The 15,401-nt window shown below is 34.5% G+C and overlaps 1 protein-coding gene across 1 annotated transcript in view; it reads left to right on the forward strand.

The window, feature by feature from the left end:
- The window catches only part of LOC137931263 (uncharacterized), a 78,762-nt gene that overhangs the window by 21,986 nt on the left and 41,375 nt on the right, over nt 1-15,401 (forward strand). The gene's annotated exons all lie outside the window — the stretch shown is intronic.

Raw genomic sequence — 15,401 nt, forward strand, 5'->3', positions numbered from 1 at the left:
TTTCTTCTGCCAGATGTTAGTCTGTCACAGTCCAATAGAAAAAATAAAAATATCCTTCAAAGTGACTAATTTATGCAGCATGATTTGAAATAGGTGTAAAAGATTTAAATTTAAAGCCTTTTGCTGATAAATGAACTACGCATTCACCCGTTTAGAACTTTAACAGTTATAACTAAACATGTTGTAAACATATTTTAAGGTAATCAATTTAAAATAGTAATCTTAATTCTTGATTACTTTGATTTATCCTTAAGCATCATGCTTTGTTATAATAACGCGTTCATTTTCATATGAGCTTTGTCATACTTTAATGCGTTTCTGTACTACGTATCAAGTTACTTCTATAACTAACTTAATCACTTATCATTAAACTATTACTTGTTAGAAATATTTCGTACGAGGTTTACGATGGTATATGTTTGCCTAGAAAAAACCTATTCAGTCTTGTCTTGAAGATTCCTTTTAGATTTTTTAGGGTATTTATATTTTCAATGTTTTAGTGAAACAATAAGAAAACAGCGCACTTGCTGTATCTATCGATGTTAATGCTGATAGCACGGATGTTTTTGCAGTTTCAAAACTGAGGTCGCGGAACTGAAAGGCCTTTCAATTTTTTCTTAAAAAAATGAAACTAGCCCAATTTTGCCAATTAAAAGAAGACGTTTGCATGTAGGTAGAATAAAAGCGTGTGAGTGTATAGTGTTATGCATGTGATCTAGGAATGAAAAGGAGGCAAAGCGATGTGTGAAAGTAGATAAAAAGAGAAGTGATGAAAGAAATGGAAGGACAGGAGAAGAATGATGAATAAATTTAACATTGAAATTTAATTAAAACATTGAAATAAAAAATACATTCTAATGTAAAATGCCTGGCCCAAACACGGGAAGGGGAATATTTAGAAAATAGATAATTTAAACAGCGCAAGTAATTTATGATGATTGTTTGTAATTTATAATTATTGTGATTAAATTACATCCCATAGGCAGGTACCAAAGAAGTAATTTTTGTAATTATTGTGAAAATAACTTACTTTGTCAAACGCCGCCAGAGCCGGGTCATGGACCTCATTAGCGTGACCTTTGTAAAGTAATTGGTCACGTTTTCCCCGTTGTATTAATTATTATTATCGAAAATGTTTCTCGTATGTTGACTTTGTTGCAAAACAGTACAGTTTTAGAACGTTCCTTTATTTTAGATACAAATAAATATATTTTGTATTTATTTCATCTATTGTTGCTTATATACAAAGGTTATATAATTTTATATTAATACTAGCTGAACCCACAAACGTTGTTTTGTATGTGTGTTATTTCTAGAAAATATTAAAAAACAAATAAAAAATAAGGATTGATCGGAGAGGGATGAAAATTTAGGGTTGTATGTATTTTTGTATGCTGTATCATAAAAAAAAATGTCTAAAAAATAAAAAAATAGGGGTGGACCACCTCTAACATTTAGGGGGATGGAAAATAGATGTCCGATTCTCCACCCTGTCCGATATGCGCGCTAAGATTCACGAAAATCGGTCGTGTCGTTTCGGAAGAGTTCAATCACGCATACCGTGACACGAGAATTTTATATATTAGATTATGCAGTAATTGCCGAAGTTGTAGACGATTATATATACCTGGGGTAAACCCTCCAGCTTAGTAAGTGCAACTTTAAGAAAGAGAGATGCCTTCGAAAATTTTCTCGTCCAAAATACTGCAATACCTTAAGAAGGTGTTTGACCAGCGTTTGTTGCCGGTGATAACTTATCCTATCCGTGTGGTCGATTTATTACGGTGATTACGGTGGGTTTACGGTCGGTTGATTACGGTGGGATATGAAGACTCGAGGTCACCCACAGCCAATGGAGAAACCTATGCTCGATGTTTCAGTGAGTGTTCGAATTAGAAATAAGATCCACAGAAGAACCAAGATTTACCAACATAGCTGGGAAAGTTGCCAGTCTGAAGTAGTAGCGGGCAAAGCATATCGTGCAAGCAATGATGGTTAGGGCCAAAAGGTTCTTGAGCGGCGCGGCGACATTGTTTAAGACCAGTTATCGTGGCAATCTTTGGGTGAAGCTTTTATGTCTTGCAATGGGCATCTATCAGCTGAAAAGAAGCAGAAGATATAATTTTATATATATATGATTAGAATTTGTTCCGCAGAATAAGTATTATTTGGTATAGATAAGAAAATAACTTATAACTAGAGGTAATAATTATAATGCATTTGTAACAATGCTACCTTACGAGCTTAAATAACTACATAAAAAAGTCAATGTAGAAATAAGTTTTATACAAAATAAAATTAACATTAATGAACAAACTTTAAAATAGACTTAAAGGATTTTTAACTAGTGTGAGGGTATGCATGGAAATTGCAGGCTTATTTTTAAAAACAAAACGGAAAAAGAATACATTATTAATTATCCATAATTTAGTATGACATTTTGGCGACGGGTTGAATAACCTCTAACTTGGAATAACTCAGACATAGATAAAGAAAACCATATTGATTTGAGAGTAGATATATAGATATAAAATATTACAGTGAAAAATAATGAAGAACTATCGTACTAATAGAGGTTTAGGTTTTCACCGACCCACGAAAATCGTTTCGGAACCGTTCAGCCTGAACAGTAAACTATTTTCTAGAAATTAAGCTTCATTCAATTCTCGTCAGATTCTCTCTATATAAATAATGTTTATTTGTAAATCGACTGATTGAGATTTTAGTCAGCGGACTGTGAAAGGCCTTGGGTTTATATTACAATAAAAGTAATTTGGAGCACGCGCTTATTCTTTGCACAATATTAAACGTATCAAAAAAATTGTCAAATTTTAACACAGCAGATATTGGTTTGAACGCGACAAGATAAATTGTATTTGGAAATAATAATTTTGTTATTGTTTGATATTTTTCCGAACGAGACTAACATTATAATGTAGTCTGGAATTACGCGCATTACGATTGATATGTTTAGATAACGCGTCGCCCCCGTCGACCGTATCAGTGGCAGTCAAACACGTAGCTCCGCCGTAAATAACGTTATCTCAGTTCCCACAATTTTTCCGCGTGGTGGTCTGATACTGATACGTCATATCTACGTCAAACTGAACTGATGAATTCCACCTCAATTGGTTTCGATTGCTCCAGTACCATATTTATCCCTTTCGTTACTAGTGCCTGAGTTAGCCGGGGTCCACTGGACGACCCGTGTGTACCAGCGCCGGAGTTAGACGGCATCCACCTTGTAATGTGGGCTTATGTGTAGATCCGTGTTTTAAGATTTATTACAGCCAAATAAATTACTAAGAATTATCCTAAATTCCAATTATACCAGTAAAATCTTTAAATATGTAACACAAATGAGAAAATTCGAACATCAGCTTACCGCCATGCAATGTGCGCACTTCGCGGCGCACATGCCCGGTTCAGTAACGTCAATTCGGCGGAACGGACTGCCGTAAGGAAAGGGTTAAAAACCATCATTAGACTTAGCCAGGCAATAGCGACCGGCCAAGTCAAGGTTCGGATCCTGTCAGTCGCGTGTGATAACCCAAGTCGAGCTCCCATGGAACATCCACTGAAGCGATCTAAGGTCTCGGTGGCCTTCGAAATCCGGTAATAGTAATGTAGCAGCAAGAGTTGGAGTTCCCCCGAAGGCCTTCGTGCTTCGATACTTTAAAAGATATCTTAGGCTAGGTGCACTCTGCGCCCCTGCCACCTTATACCCGCGGAATGTGCGAATGCCATTTGGGCAGCAGTGAGAATCCTATAAAAATATCAAAATCATTACACCTAAACAACATTCAGGACTCGGTTAGAGCAACGAGATATTCAACAATAAAAATGAAATCATCATTAGGTTCTAGTTCAATAACTTAATACAGACTAAGATAAAAATTATAAGTTCAGACGAAAGGCTTTCTTACCAAATGGAACTGTAGAACCAAAGACAGTACAGAAAATAGAAAACAAAGCTCAGTTTAATTGTGTTAATTGTTTTTTTGAAAACCATGTCAACTATTAGCGTTCACTGCAAGGCATCGTTGGTCTAGCTAGAGGGCGGTCTACTCACGCCACGTCTACCGGCTCGTGGTCACTTCTCAAGAACCTTTCGACTCCATAGGCCATTAGTTGCACGAGTCATGTGCCCCGCCCACTACAACTTCCGACAAGAAATTCTCGGTAAACTTTAGTTCTTCCTCGGATCTTCTCATCTCATTTCTGATTCGATCTCCAAACTCCGAGCATAGCTACAATATTGTCGGTTCACTTAGTGGGTGACGTACCTACGCTTCCTCTACCGGCTTGTAAAAGGTCTTATAGCGAGTAAAATCTTTATGCTAAATTCTGAAATGTTCGTGAATTCATAAAAAAAATTGTTTTATATTAAAACTAATCAACATTTGTTGGTTAAATAACAACGTATTATGTCACGATCAGAATAACTCGAACGCAGTCCACTCGGAGAAATAGATGGATTATTTCCAGATGTTGACTTCACTCGGAAAATTAATGGAACGGAAGTTTAGCATGCGTGTAACAAATGGAGCCATTTGGAAGAGACCCAGACCTTGGCGCCGCCAAATGCCATTACGCCTACCTATGCCGTCGATCAAACATTGACATAATCAAAATATTCTTTATTCGAATAGGCTATTACAGGCACTTTCGAATTATCAACACAATATGTCGGCATTATTATCCCTACAACAATCCACCACCAGCTTATAAGGCAGTTCTGTTGAGATAAGCCGGCGAGAAACTCAACAGATGGTCTTTAGAAATATATCTTTAGAGTGCTTGACAATAATTAGCTTCCTGAGTGAGCATCAACAACATTTATTTCCACACATTAACATCAGAATAGAATAGTTGGATAGAATAATATACATTTTTCAATAATACTTTTATTATATTTGTTTTAAATCTCTCCAGTGGCAGATTTGAAATCGTATGTGAACTATTATTGTTCATACATATACCTTGGATAATAAAGGATTTATTAAATTTTTAAAGACGAAAATTAGGAGCATACAGTTATTTTTTATTCCTTCATTGTTTTTAAACAACTTTGAATATTTTTGCTGACAAACAAAACATTATTATAGAGACACAGAGTAAAAATATCAGCTGATCGCGCTCGCTGAGATGAAATCTACTTAGTACAAACTATATTTAAAACGTGACAAGAGATAACAGATTATATTAGGTAGTTTTTTTTCCCAGTGTGTATAAAAATAATAGAAATTTCGCTGGAGTAACTTCGTTTTTCGTCGTAGCACTAACGCTGAGATTATAATGTTAGAAGTTCTAAAGTTCTTTCGTCATCTCGAGATCAGCTGGTTTATATAAATAGCCATAAATAAAAATAAATCTTACAACAATATTGATAACCTCATCACGGAGGTTAGTATAAATCATTTATTTTTATTTATAGTTCATTATAAAATACGATTATTGTAACATGCTTACAATATTTCATATAAAACTCTGAAATTGTTTTATCTACATATTGTATTTTTTATCTGTCGGTTGAAATTTTTCGCTGATAAAGGTCAATGGCCGAGTATTTATTTATTTAATCTTTCTTATAAGGCATCAGCGTCACACTAGTAGTAGAACTTTAACGCTGGAAGCTGAATATTTTATTCAAATGAATTTTAAGCATTAGCGAATGGCTATAGAGCTGTACCCTACGGATTAACTAATAATGATGATTAGCTATAGGCTATTTGGCCTATTGTGGCCTCACAATATATTTATGAAAATATTTTGTACGTTTACAATAATTAAAGTAAATCCAAAAATGTCATAACGCCATAGTCTATTTACTGCAGTCTCTAATTCATTTGTAATTAACAGAATCGGATTTATAATTAAATTACGCAAAACGTTATTAGACTACCATTTACAAAATTCAAATCCAATAATAAAAATAAATTGACGGAAAATGCTTATTAATCAAATAGTATAATAATTCCTGCTTCTTCTCAACAACTAACATGTGATGATACAGACGATGTACATAAATATGTAGCGATAGAGAATGTATAAATATACATACTCTATCGCTTTTTGCCAACTAATTCTCTATATATCTACATCATAAATATCAAGGCACAATGACATTTGACACCGTTTGTAAAAATTATGCTACGTTCACGTTATGACAATATTTTTGCGCCACTTGATTTAACACCTTGCGAAGCTAAGTCAAAATAAGATAGATTTAAAACAAAAAAGTTGATATTCACTAAGAGTGACAATCATACATCTTTATGAATAACATTTTAGTTTTATCACAACTGGAACTATAAAATATTATTTTTATTGTTTCTATTAAACTTTAACTTAATACTACTGCCTGGATAAAGATACTGCAATTTTTAAAAATGTGTTGATTGATAGTTATTATGTTTACTATAAATAACTATGCCATAATATGTTTCTATATCTCATTATTTTTGCACTGTAATCCGATGTATGTTAAGATGTTATAACATAAATAAATATTTTTTGATATAACGATTTGACTGGTTCATTTGGAAGTTTTGGAAAGTTAAACGGAATTTGAAACAGCTTACGTATCGAAAGTTATAAGTTCATAAAATTATACTAAATGGTGTAGTCATTACGTGTCTTTAATCAATAGGCAATGCATTATAAATATAAGGCTTTTAAGTAATTATCTATTGTATATGTTCGTCTCGAACTGAAGGCGCTTGTTTTGCGTCGCTACGCGATTAAAAGTAATAATATTAATGTCATCAAAACAATAGCGCAAGATAATCCCGGAATTGATAGCAGACAAATATTTACGATCTTTATTGTATTTGTCTTTATCAAATACAAGCACGTTTCAAGTTGCACTCCATATGAATTGTACGATAAACAAGTTTGGTACAGAACGACATGCGGTTAACACGTGAGTTGACTAAATATGGAAATAGTACACCATTTTGTTTATGCATTGGTTTTAGGTACCTGAGGTAAGGGATAATTTATTCTCTAAAACAGCGTTCCTTAAACAGTGTTCAACGAAACCTCGGGGTTTAGCCGTGTTTGATACGCCATGATAATTACGATTCCCCAAAACAGTCCATACTGTTAGCAGTGAGGAATTTTTCATATGGTGCGTGCTGCTATTGATAACTGTTACCTCTGCACCTGCGAAACTCCACACAACTGAACCTATCATTACTCACCACGCCACAACAGCCGTTTTTAGAGAGTGACTACCTCCTCCCTACCCGCGAACAGCGAGGGAGAACCGTGTTTGGATCCGGATCCATCCTCGGCACCCCTGTGGTCCACGCTGCCGTTCAAAGCCGCATTCACACATCACCAACACATTCAGTACACACCTCTTCACGGGTAGAGAGCTTTGATACGTGTGAACGTCTTCATGTAACTGGTACGCGCCATACCAGCTTATTTAGTTATATTCAAGGACCCTTCTGCTCCGTGAACCCAGCTCTGATGGAGCTGTAAAAACCTGAAAGCTGTTTGCCCTCAAATTACGCACAAGGAACACTACCCACTGAAAACTGCAAATGAACGACGAACACTACGTTCTACTATACACACCCTTCTGAATGATATACAAAGGAGTTAAAATTAAAAGTAAATAACAGAAACTACAAAATGAAACACAGACAATTTTTAATGATAAGTAGCAATTTATTTTTTAATAGTTAATTACTGTGAAAGTATATTATTTTATTACATTTATTTACTTTATAATGTAAATGAAGATATAATAGAATTTGAGTACGAATACAAACAAATAGTTTGTATGGTTCAATATTATAAATGTATTTTTTGCGAAACTAATTATGTATAAAAAAACCACACTGTAATAGTAGTAAAAGTTATATACATTAAAAGTGTTGTACTTCTTTGTAACATTATTTATGGCAAGACTAAGTATATACCTAGATCACACCTGGCCTTCATTTTCCTCGCCATCTTGAAGGAATTAATGCGTATAAGAGTACCACCACATGCGTTGGATTTAAAAATAAACTAGTTTATCATTTATATTGTATATAATATGCGAATATAACTACGCAAATAAATAAAGTACTCAGATATTTACTCGAGATGACGCAGTGCCGATTCGCCTGTGCGTGGTGGTCATATTATCGTCAATTATATCAAACTAGTGCAGACAGGTTCATTGGTGAAGTATAATGTAAATATAGCACATATGGTTCTTAGAACATTTATAACTAGCAACGTATAAGTTTAATGATTAATTAAACCAATAAGTGATACGTTTTGTTGTGGAGGCCTTGAACTCCCCCTAGCTTCAGCTACTCTCACCAGGGTCTCAGGGGAAACGTGAATAACATACCCCTAGGAACGGGCTATTTAGAATATAGCGCGCGGTACTGTGTGTTTATATTAAAATTACTTTGAAATGCTTTTATTCACTGAGCAATAAAGCCAATCGCTTCGATTCCCGGGTTACAGCCTTATATATAATTCACACTTATCAATTACTTATATAAGAATGCCTATGCTCACAAACATGTTTCATAAGTCATAGCCACACTACTACCGAATAATAGATGTATGAAAAAAAGGATAATATTATTCATTTATTTAAATAAATACTTTTTTTATAACGGCGAACTTAATGCCGAATGCACTCGCAACCATTTGGGCTATGCAGAGATAAATTAATAAAGGTAGGTGAAAGTAGTTAATATCTTAAAACACGATAAATAAAAATGAAATATAAAAATAAAATCAAATTAAGAAGGAAAATAATTACTTAAAAATACCTTATGTAAATATATATAAATAGTATATGATGATGATTCTGACAGCTTGTTAAGCAACAGCTCTCTAGAACCTTCGCTTTAAATGCGCAAAGATTCCTGATCATAAAATCGAACGGGAGTGTTTTCCAAATATTAGGTAATATATGAACAAGACCTTAGAATCATTTTGTCCAATCGTCTCAGTAAGGTAACGGCATATTCGCATTCATAGCAATGTAACTTATCAGGTGAACTGCGCGTTCATCTGTTCTATTTTCGAATAGAGTCGATAGGTCAATGACACCGACGGTCGTTATGTAAGATCGCAATGGCGACCGTGCGACGTTATTGACAGCTGATAGTATTCGTAACACTATTGCAAAATTGCAATGTCGACGTAAATACATCCAACAGATATATATCTCTGGCAAATTCGGAGATAGGAACTTGTTTTTTTTATTTCCCGTTACAATTATTCAAAGGTATACAGTTGACTTTGATTTACAATTATCTCTAAAGTCGTATATATCCTGTAATCATAGTGTCATGAATTTAATAATTGATAATAGAGCTTTGAAATGAATTGCTACATCTTTATCAAAGATATTGTAAATATGACAATGAAAAACCCGTCTAAATCAGCTGTGGACCTTTAGTTCGAGACGCGTTTAGAAACCTAGTAGCTTTAACCGAAGTCTTATAAGGAAGTTGAATCTGATTTTAGTTTCAATCAAATTGGGCTATTCTGGCACTCTTTTTGACAATCACAAGTATTCACATAAAATAATTTTAAAGGTTACACAATAATAGGAGTAATTAGTTTTCTAATTCTAAAAGGATTCTACTCTAGTTTCAGCATTTAGTACGATTAAGATTGTGTGGACGTACAAAACGACCAAAATCCTTCATGGAAGAAAGTTACTCAACATTTTTTATAACTTATATAGCAGGGGTGGTCAAGCTCTTTGATAGTGCGAGCTATATTTCGAAATTTGAAGTTTTCGCGAGCTGCTATTGAATATGCCTTTTAAACACGAAAAAGAATGTTTTCTTTTTATATAAAAATTATATTTATTAAAATTATGGCACTCGTATATGACAGCAATCCTAACAGTAATTAAGACGCCGGTTAATTAAATAAATATAATTGGTGTTTGGAATTCACTAATTTTGTGGTGGAATAATAATTATTTACACCAGTAATTTGTTTCGATTTCCCAGGAGTTGACATAGGTTATATAAATTTAAAAATTGAAATAATTCGACTATCAATCGGAGCCAAAAATAATCGTTTAAAATGCCGCATGTGGCTACCGAGCTGCAATTTGGCCACCCTTATATATATAGTATGTGTAACAAAGATCTTACATGAAATATATATACGTATAATTATATTATAGGTTTTAATTTTCTTATTACTTGTAACTTCGTGAACGTACCTTATTTGTCACTTTTGTTTTCTTGACGTTTAACTGTCAAAGCGATGTAATGTCACTAGAAATATACAAGTGATAAGATTGTTACGCTAGTAATATAAGTAATCATTGTTATGAAATAGTTTTGTGTTCAGGACTGCCGCCTTTATTGTTTGACGATCCCACATATATTGCATATTAAAAAATCGTTATATTAAATTTGATTTAAGCTATATTGGTTTTTCCTAATGATGCTCATGTTATTTACGTACGGAAAAATTTTCCCACACTACAATGCGCTATTATTTTTATATAATGAGAATTAATAAATAACTCCGGTGTAAACGACTTCTAAAAAAAATAGTGAGAAATAAAATATTATACAGCATATTATGTTAAATAAAACAAACAAAAGACTTTTGGACGAGTACGTTCAACTTTGACCTTTGAATGTTGTTAGAATGCTAATATTATTTCCCTCCTGACATTTAAGTCGGAATTTAATTCGTTGGAGTGAGAGTGCTTCGAGAAAATCAATATTCGCGTGTTATATTAGCGAAACTTTTGCTATTTATGGCTCTTGAATTATGGGTTCGTTTAATTAGCTGCTCCGATATTTAAGTGTTTAGTGAAACGGGCCATTACTATACTCTCTAAATTTGCTGTTAAATTTAAAGTATATTGACAAGCTTTTCCTATTAGATCGATCAGGAATAAGGAACTCCGTAGACGAACCAAAGTAACCGTCTTAGCCTAGGAGGTAGGCAAGTTGAAACAGCCTTGGAAAAGTCACAAAGCTGGCATAACGGACTGTCTTATAGTTTTAGAGTGTAGACCACGGATTGGCAGCGCAAGATGGTCCACAAAGTGGAGAAATGAGCTTGCTAAGGTCGTTAGAAGATGCTGAACGCAGGCAGTGTCGGAAAACCATGATGGAAGGCTATGTCCAATTGTGGCGGTTCTTCGACTGCAAAGTCAACGACAATTCCAAAACGAACGTATTGAAATGAATGAACAAATCACACACATGAGATTCTTATAAAGTGTTTGTCACTTTGAAACTATTTGAAAGGGATAGACATATCACTTCTGATAGTACAAAGTTTGCAGGTTACATATTGTGAACAATCATTTGTTTTAAAATGTCGTAATTCGAATGTCAGAAACGCTTTTCTTACTAATTATTACGTTATGAATTATTTCATGCTTTACATTTACAGTACATGATATATACATTCACACTTTAAAATCTTTTACATCCGTTTTCTATTATTTATTATTATCACCTCTATATTAGTTTTTGTGACGTTATGTACCCTTAGATGGCTAGGTGATTACCATGATGATAATATGTATCAACCATACATAGGAGGACACCATCGCTACTGAAATTACTAGGTTAATAAAACATTATTATAACTATAAAGTTTGCAAAAACGTTTGCGGATAATTTTTGTTACAAATCCTATATAGTGATGATTTTTTATAAACATGTCTTTTTATTTAGTCATATAATAGCTTTGTTGTCTCGTGATTTTTAAAGATATTCGTGGGCCGATTTGCATACGATTCCCTTAAATATATACATCTATCCCCCATATACCATAATCGCCATTTGGCTGGCTAGTACGCGTATCATAGTGTGGTATTATGGTACGCAGAAGTCGTTGCTGCTCATCCCTTGGAAAGTTGTTTGCGAACAGTGGTTATATTATGTAATTAATGCACGAAGTGTTGATTACATTATTGCATCCCAGGAATCGAGTCCGCCACCTACGCAAGTATCTGATTACGATAAAGTGAATAACAATTATTTTTATGCTTAAATGTACAATCCAATATGTTTCTCTAATCAAATTGGCGAAGACGATTTAATAACAGGAATGGCCCACAAACACTGACCCAAAAAAAGTCTGGCTTTCACTGCATACAAGTTGCATTTGCTGATAGCAATGCGCAGAGGATGATTCTCGTGAAACCTCTTTTAAGTTAACGAAGGTCAAACTGTCGGTGGAGCCTTAGCTAAGGCGGTTACATGCTACAAATTTTTAGGATTAGAAGGCCGCTGAACTCTTAGATCGCTTAAGCAAACGCTTCGTAAAATGAAATTGTGCGAGAGATAGCGCGTCTTAAAGACAAATATGTCAACGCCACCGGTTCAATCATCAATTTTCCATTATCATCTGACGGTGATGGAGTATTTATCGGTATGAATTTTATTAAAAACGCAGAAGGTGATATAAACACATTCAATTGTGCCAAGAATATCAGTACATTCCAGCGATGAGTCAAAACTGCTATATTTGATTCTCTGTCTCTTCGTCTAGTAAGTTTTAAAGCTGACCATACACGCTGCGATTTATTATCCAACTCGAGACTTGCACAAGTGTTCATGACATATACATGTTGAGGGTATAATCTCGTGAAACAGCTTGTGTGAATCTGGGCTAGTAAAACGTAACGTGCATGGTTAGGGTGCAGTGTTGACAAGTAGATTTGGACGCCGCCCTGGCAAGAATCCAGTTTGCATTCCATTAGGCGATGTATGGTAAACATCACGCCATGTGCGATACGACGCGGTTAAACGATTTTGCGTCGTTTATCTGCCAATCTGAGCTATATTATTCTTGATATTTTAAAAGTAATCACCCATTAATATCATAATTTTAACCATAGGGTGTCCACTGTAGGATATAGAACTCTCGTACATTTTTCAACAGGGCCGGTAGGAAGCAGTCAGCCTTCAGCTTCTTCCAATGACCTTAACAAGGTCGTCTGTTCGGCTTGCGAGTAGAAGTCGTCATTTCAAAACCTCAAAGCTATTCTTATATCACTACATATCTACGACCTTCCATGAAACATTGGGCATAGATTGTAGTATTTAATATAAAAAATGGTGTAAGGGCATCTTCTGTTTAAACACAGATTAAATAGACTTTGAAAACTTGTCCAATAATTTATTTGTACAATTTTGTTTTCAAGTTCGAATAAATAATATTTCTCGTGATAACACATCGTTCAATTGAAGTGGGCGGAATATGCTAGCCTTAACTTTGACAGCTTCTTCTAACTTAGAGTTCCGTGATACGGCGCCCGCGACCTTAAAGTAAAAAAAGATGAATTTTGTTGTGGGTTCTTTTCAGATAAGGTCGCGTTGGAACCCTCGTAGTTTTAAATTGTAAGATGACGTTATAGGGGAGCTCAATCTGATTCTAGTTACAATCAAATTGAGTTCTTCTGATATTCTTCTCAGGAAGTATACAAGTGACCACTATAAATAATCCTGATAATAATGTGAAAACCGCTAAAGTATTTAACGCAAAGGAGACCGCCGGGAATCCACAAACGAGCCAATCGGGGCTGACGGCTAGAAGGTGCAGGTGGGGTAAATAAAACAATAAAGTTATGCGTGCTCTATTGTGAGTCCCTCGCTTTATGTCATCATTCATTGCAGCTGGCAGGCTGTGAAATGAAATAAAGAACGGAATAAAATAGGGGTTAGTCCTTCATGTAGTAGAACCGTCTTAAAATTGCCAGACTGCGGTAAGTTATTTGTCTGAGCTCTTGGGGCGACCATGAAACTATAGTAGGTAACCGAGGGGTGAAGTAGAGTTCCTGACGTTAACTCTGGGTTTTCTGGAAGTTACAGTGTGGCGTTGCCAGTAACAAAAACATCTTTTGAGTACAACTGGTTTAAATACGAGCCCTATCCTGTATCTATCCTGTACCTATCCTGTGTATGTAACAATAATATGAATTAATTAGTGAATGTACGTAATTTAAATATTTTGAATGACTTAAGCGACTTCACTAACAAGTCAATTATATCAAATCTCGAATAGGATGCAACAATTTCAAAACGAAAGAAATAAAACAATGCAAAGAAATAAACAAAGAAATTAGAAAACAAATGAAAGAATAGCCCCATTTATTTACTCTTCAAACAGTAACCTTGACCCAAAGAGACAAAGATTGAAGTCGAATGGGAACTCTTGCTTACTAATTGATTTAAAATACCTTCATTAAACCCCGTTTATACATTTTTATTTGTATTTTTTATCTATTTGTTTGCTCTCCGCAGCTCAGACATTTAGTTTGTATAAGATTCAAGTGGTCTATTTTACTCGGAATCCTGAGATGAAATATCTCGTCAACAGTAGACGGCAAATCAGTTGCCGTCCTTGTGATATATGAATGTTACTCATTTCCGTCTGGCGTTGTTATAAATTATGTAATCAGGGCGTAAATACGTATTACCGAGTAGTGTCTGTAATTTACGATATAAACATACATATTTGCGATAGACTTTCGCAAAGTAAAGTCTAGTCGTGTGCGAAAATATGTGTATTATTCTTCGTTTATTTTGTTTAGTTTTTAAATTTATCTGTTGCGTTTATATATCAATCTTTTCTGCGAATTGTCACAGTTGACACATGTATTTTAAATTGGATAGCCTTAAATTGTTTTTTAGATATATAAAAGAGCACGAACTGGGTGATACATTATCATTATTATTTCAGCATGTCTACTGCCGGTCTTAGACCTGCAGGGCGATTACTTGATTGTAAAAGGCTCTGACCTTGTACTTCTCTTAAAATGACATCTTCTTACGAAGATCGGTGACCATTAGAGCAATCTTAATCTTTGACATCACGACTCTGAAGATCGATCGCGTTCTTTCTTCTACTTAAGTTTTTCAGCCAATTTGTTCTTCTACCAACACTTCGCTTTCTGTCAATTGTATCGCCGGCATAACGAATTTTAATATGGTAACCTCGCCATTCATTGTTATGCCTATAGCAAGCTCAACCAATACTGCTCTTAAAATCATTTCCGAATAAAGATTGGCTATAAAATATACCCCTTACGCACTCTTTGTAAAGTTTCTGTTTTATGTGTCAGTTTACCTTCGACACGTATATTTGCCTTTAGTAGTTGGTTTATAAATGGCACTTCTTTAGAATCGAGACCATCAAATGCCTTTTCACAATCTCAAGCACACAAATAAAAGATTCATATCCCAGCATCTCTGATTTGATATCTGAAAAGTGCATCTCTCGTTCCTAATCCATTGACGAACCAAAATTATGATCTTGATATTTGTCCTTCACATTTTGTATAGATTCTGTTGTGAATTACTTTCAAAAATAATTTTAGAATATGACTCACTACGGAAATAGTTCTATACTCACTGAATTTATTAGCAGAAGCAATATTG

This window comes from Battus philenor, unplaced genomic scaffold, assembly GCF_028537555.1.
Source record: "Battus philenor isolate CCGP_79_NKW_IND1 unplaced genomic scaffold, ilBatPhil1.0.hap1 SCAF_7, whole genome shotgun sequence".
NCBI lineage: Eukaryota > Metazoa > Arthropoda > Insecta > Lepidoptera > Papilionidae > Battus > Battus philenor.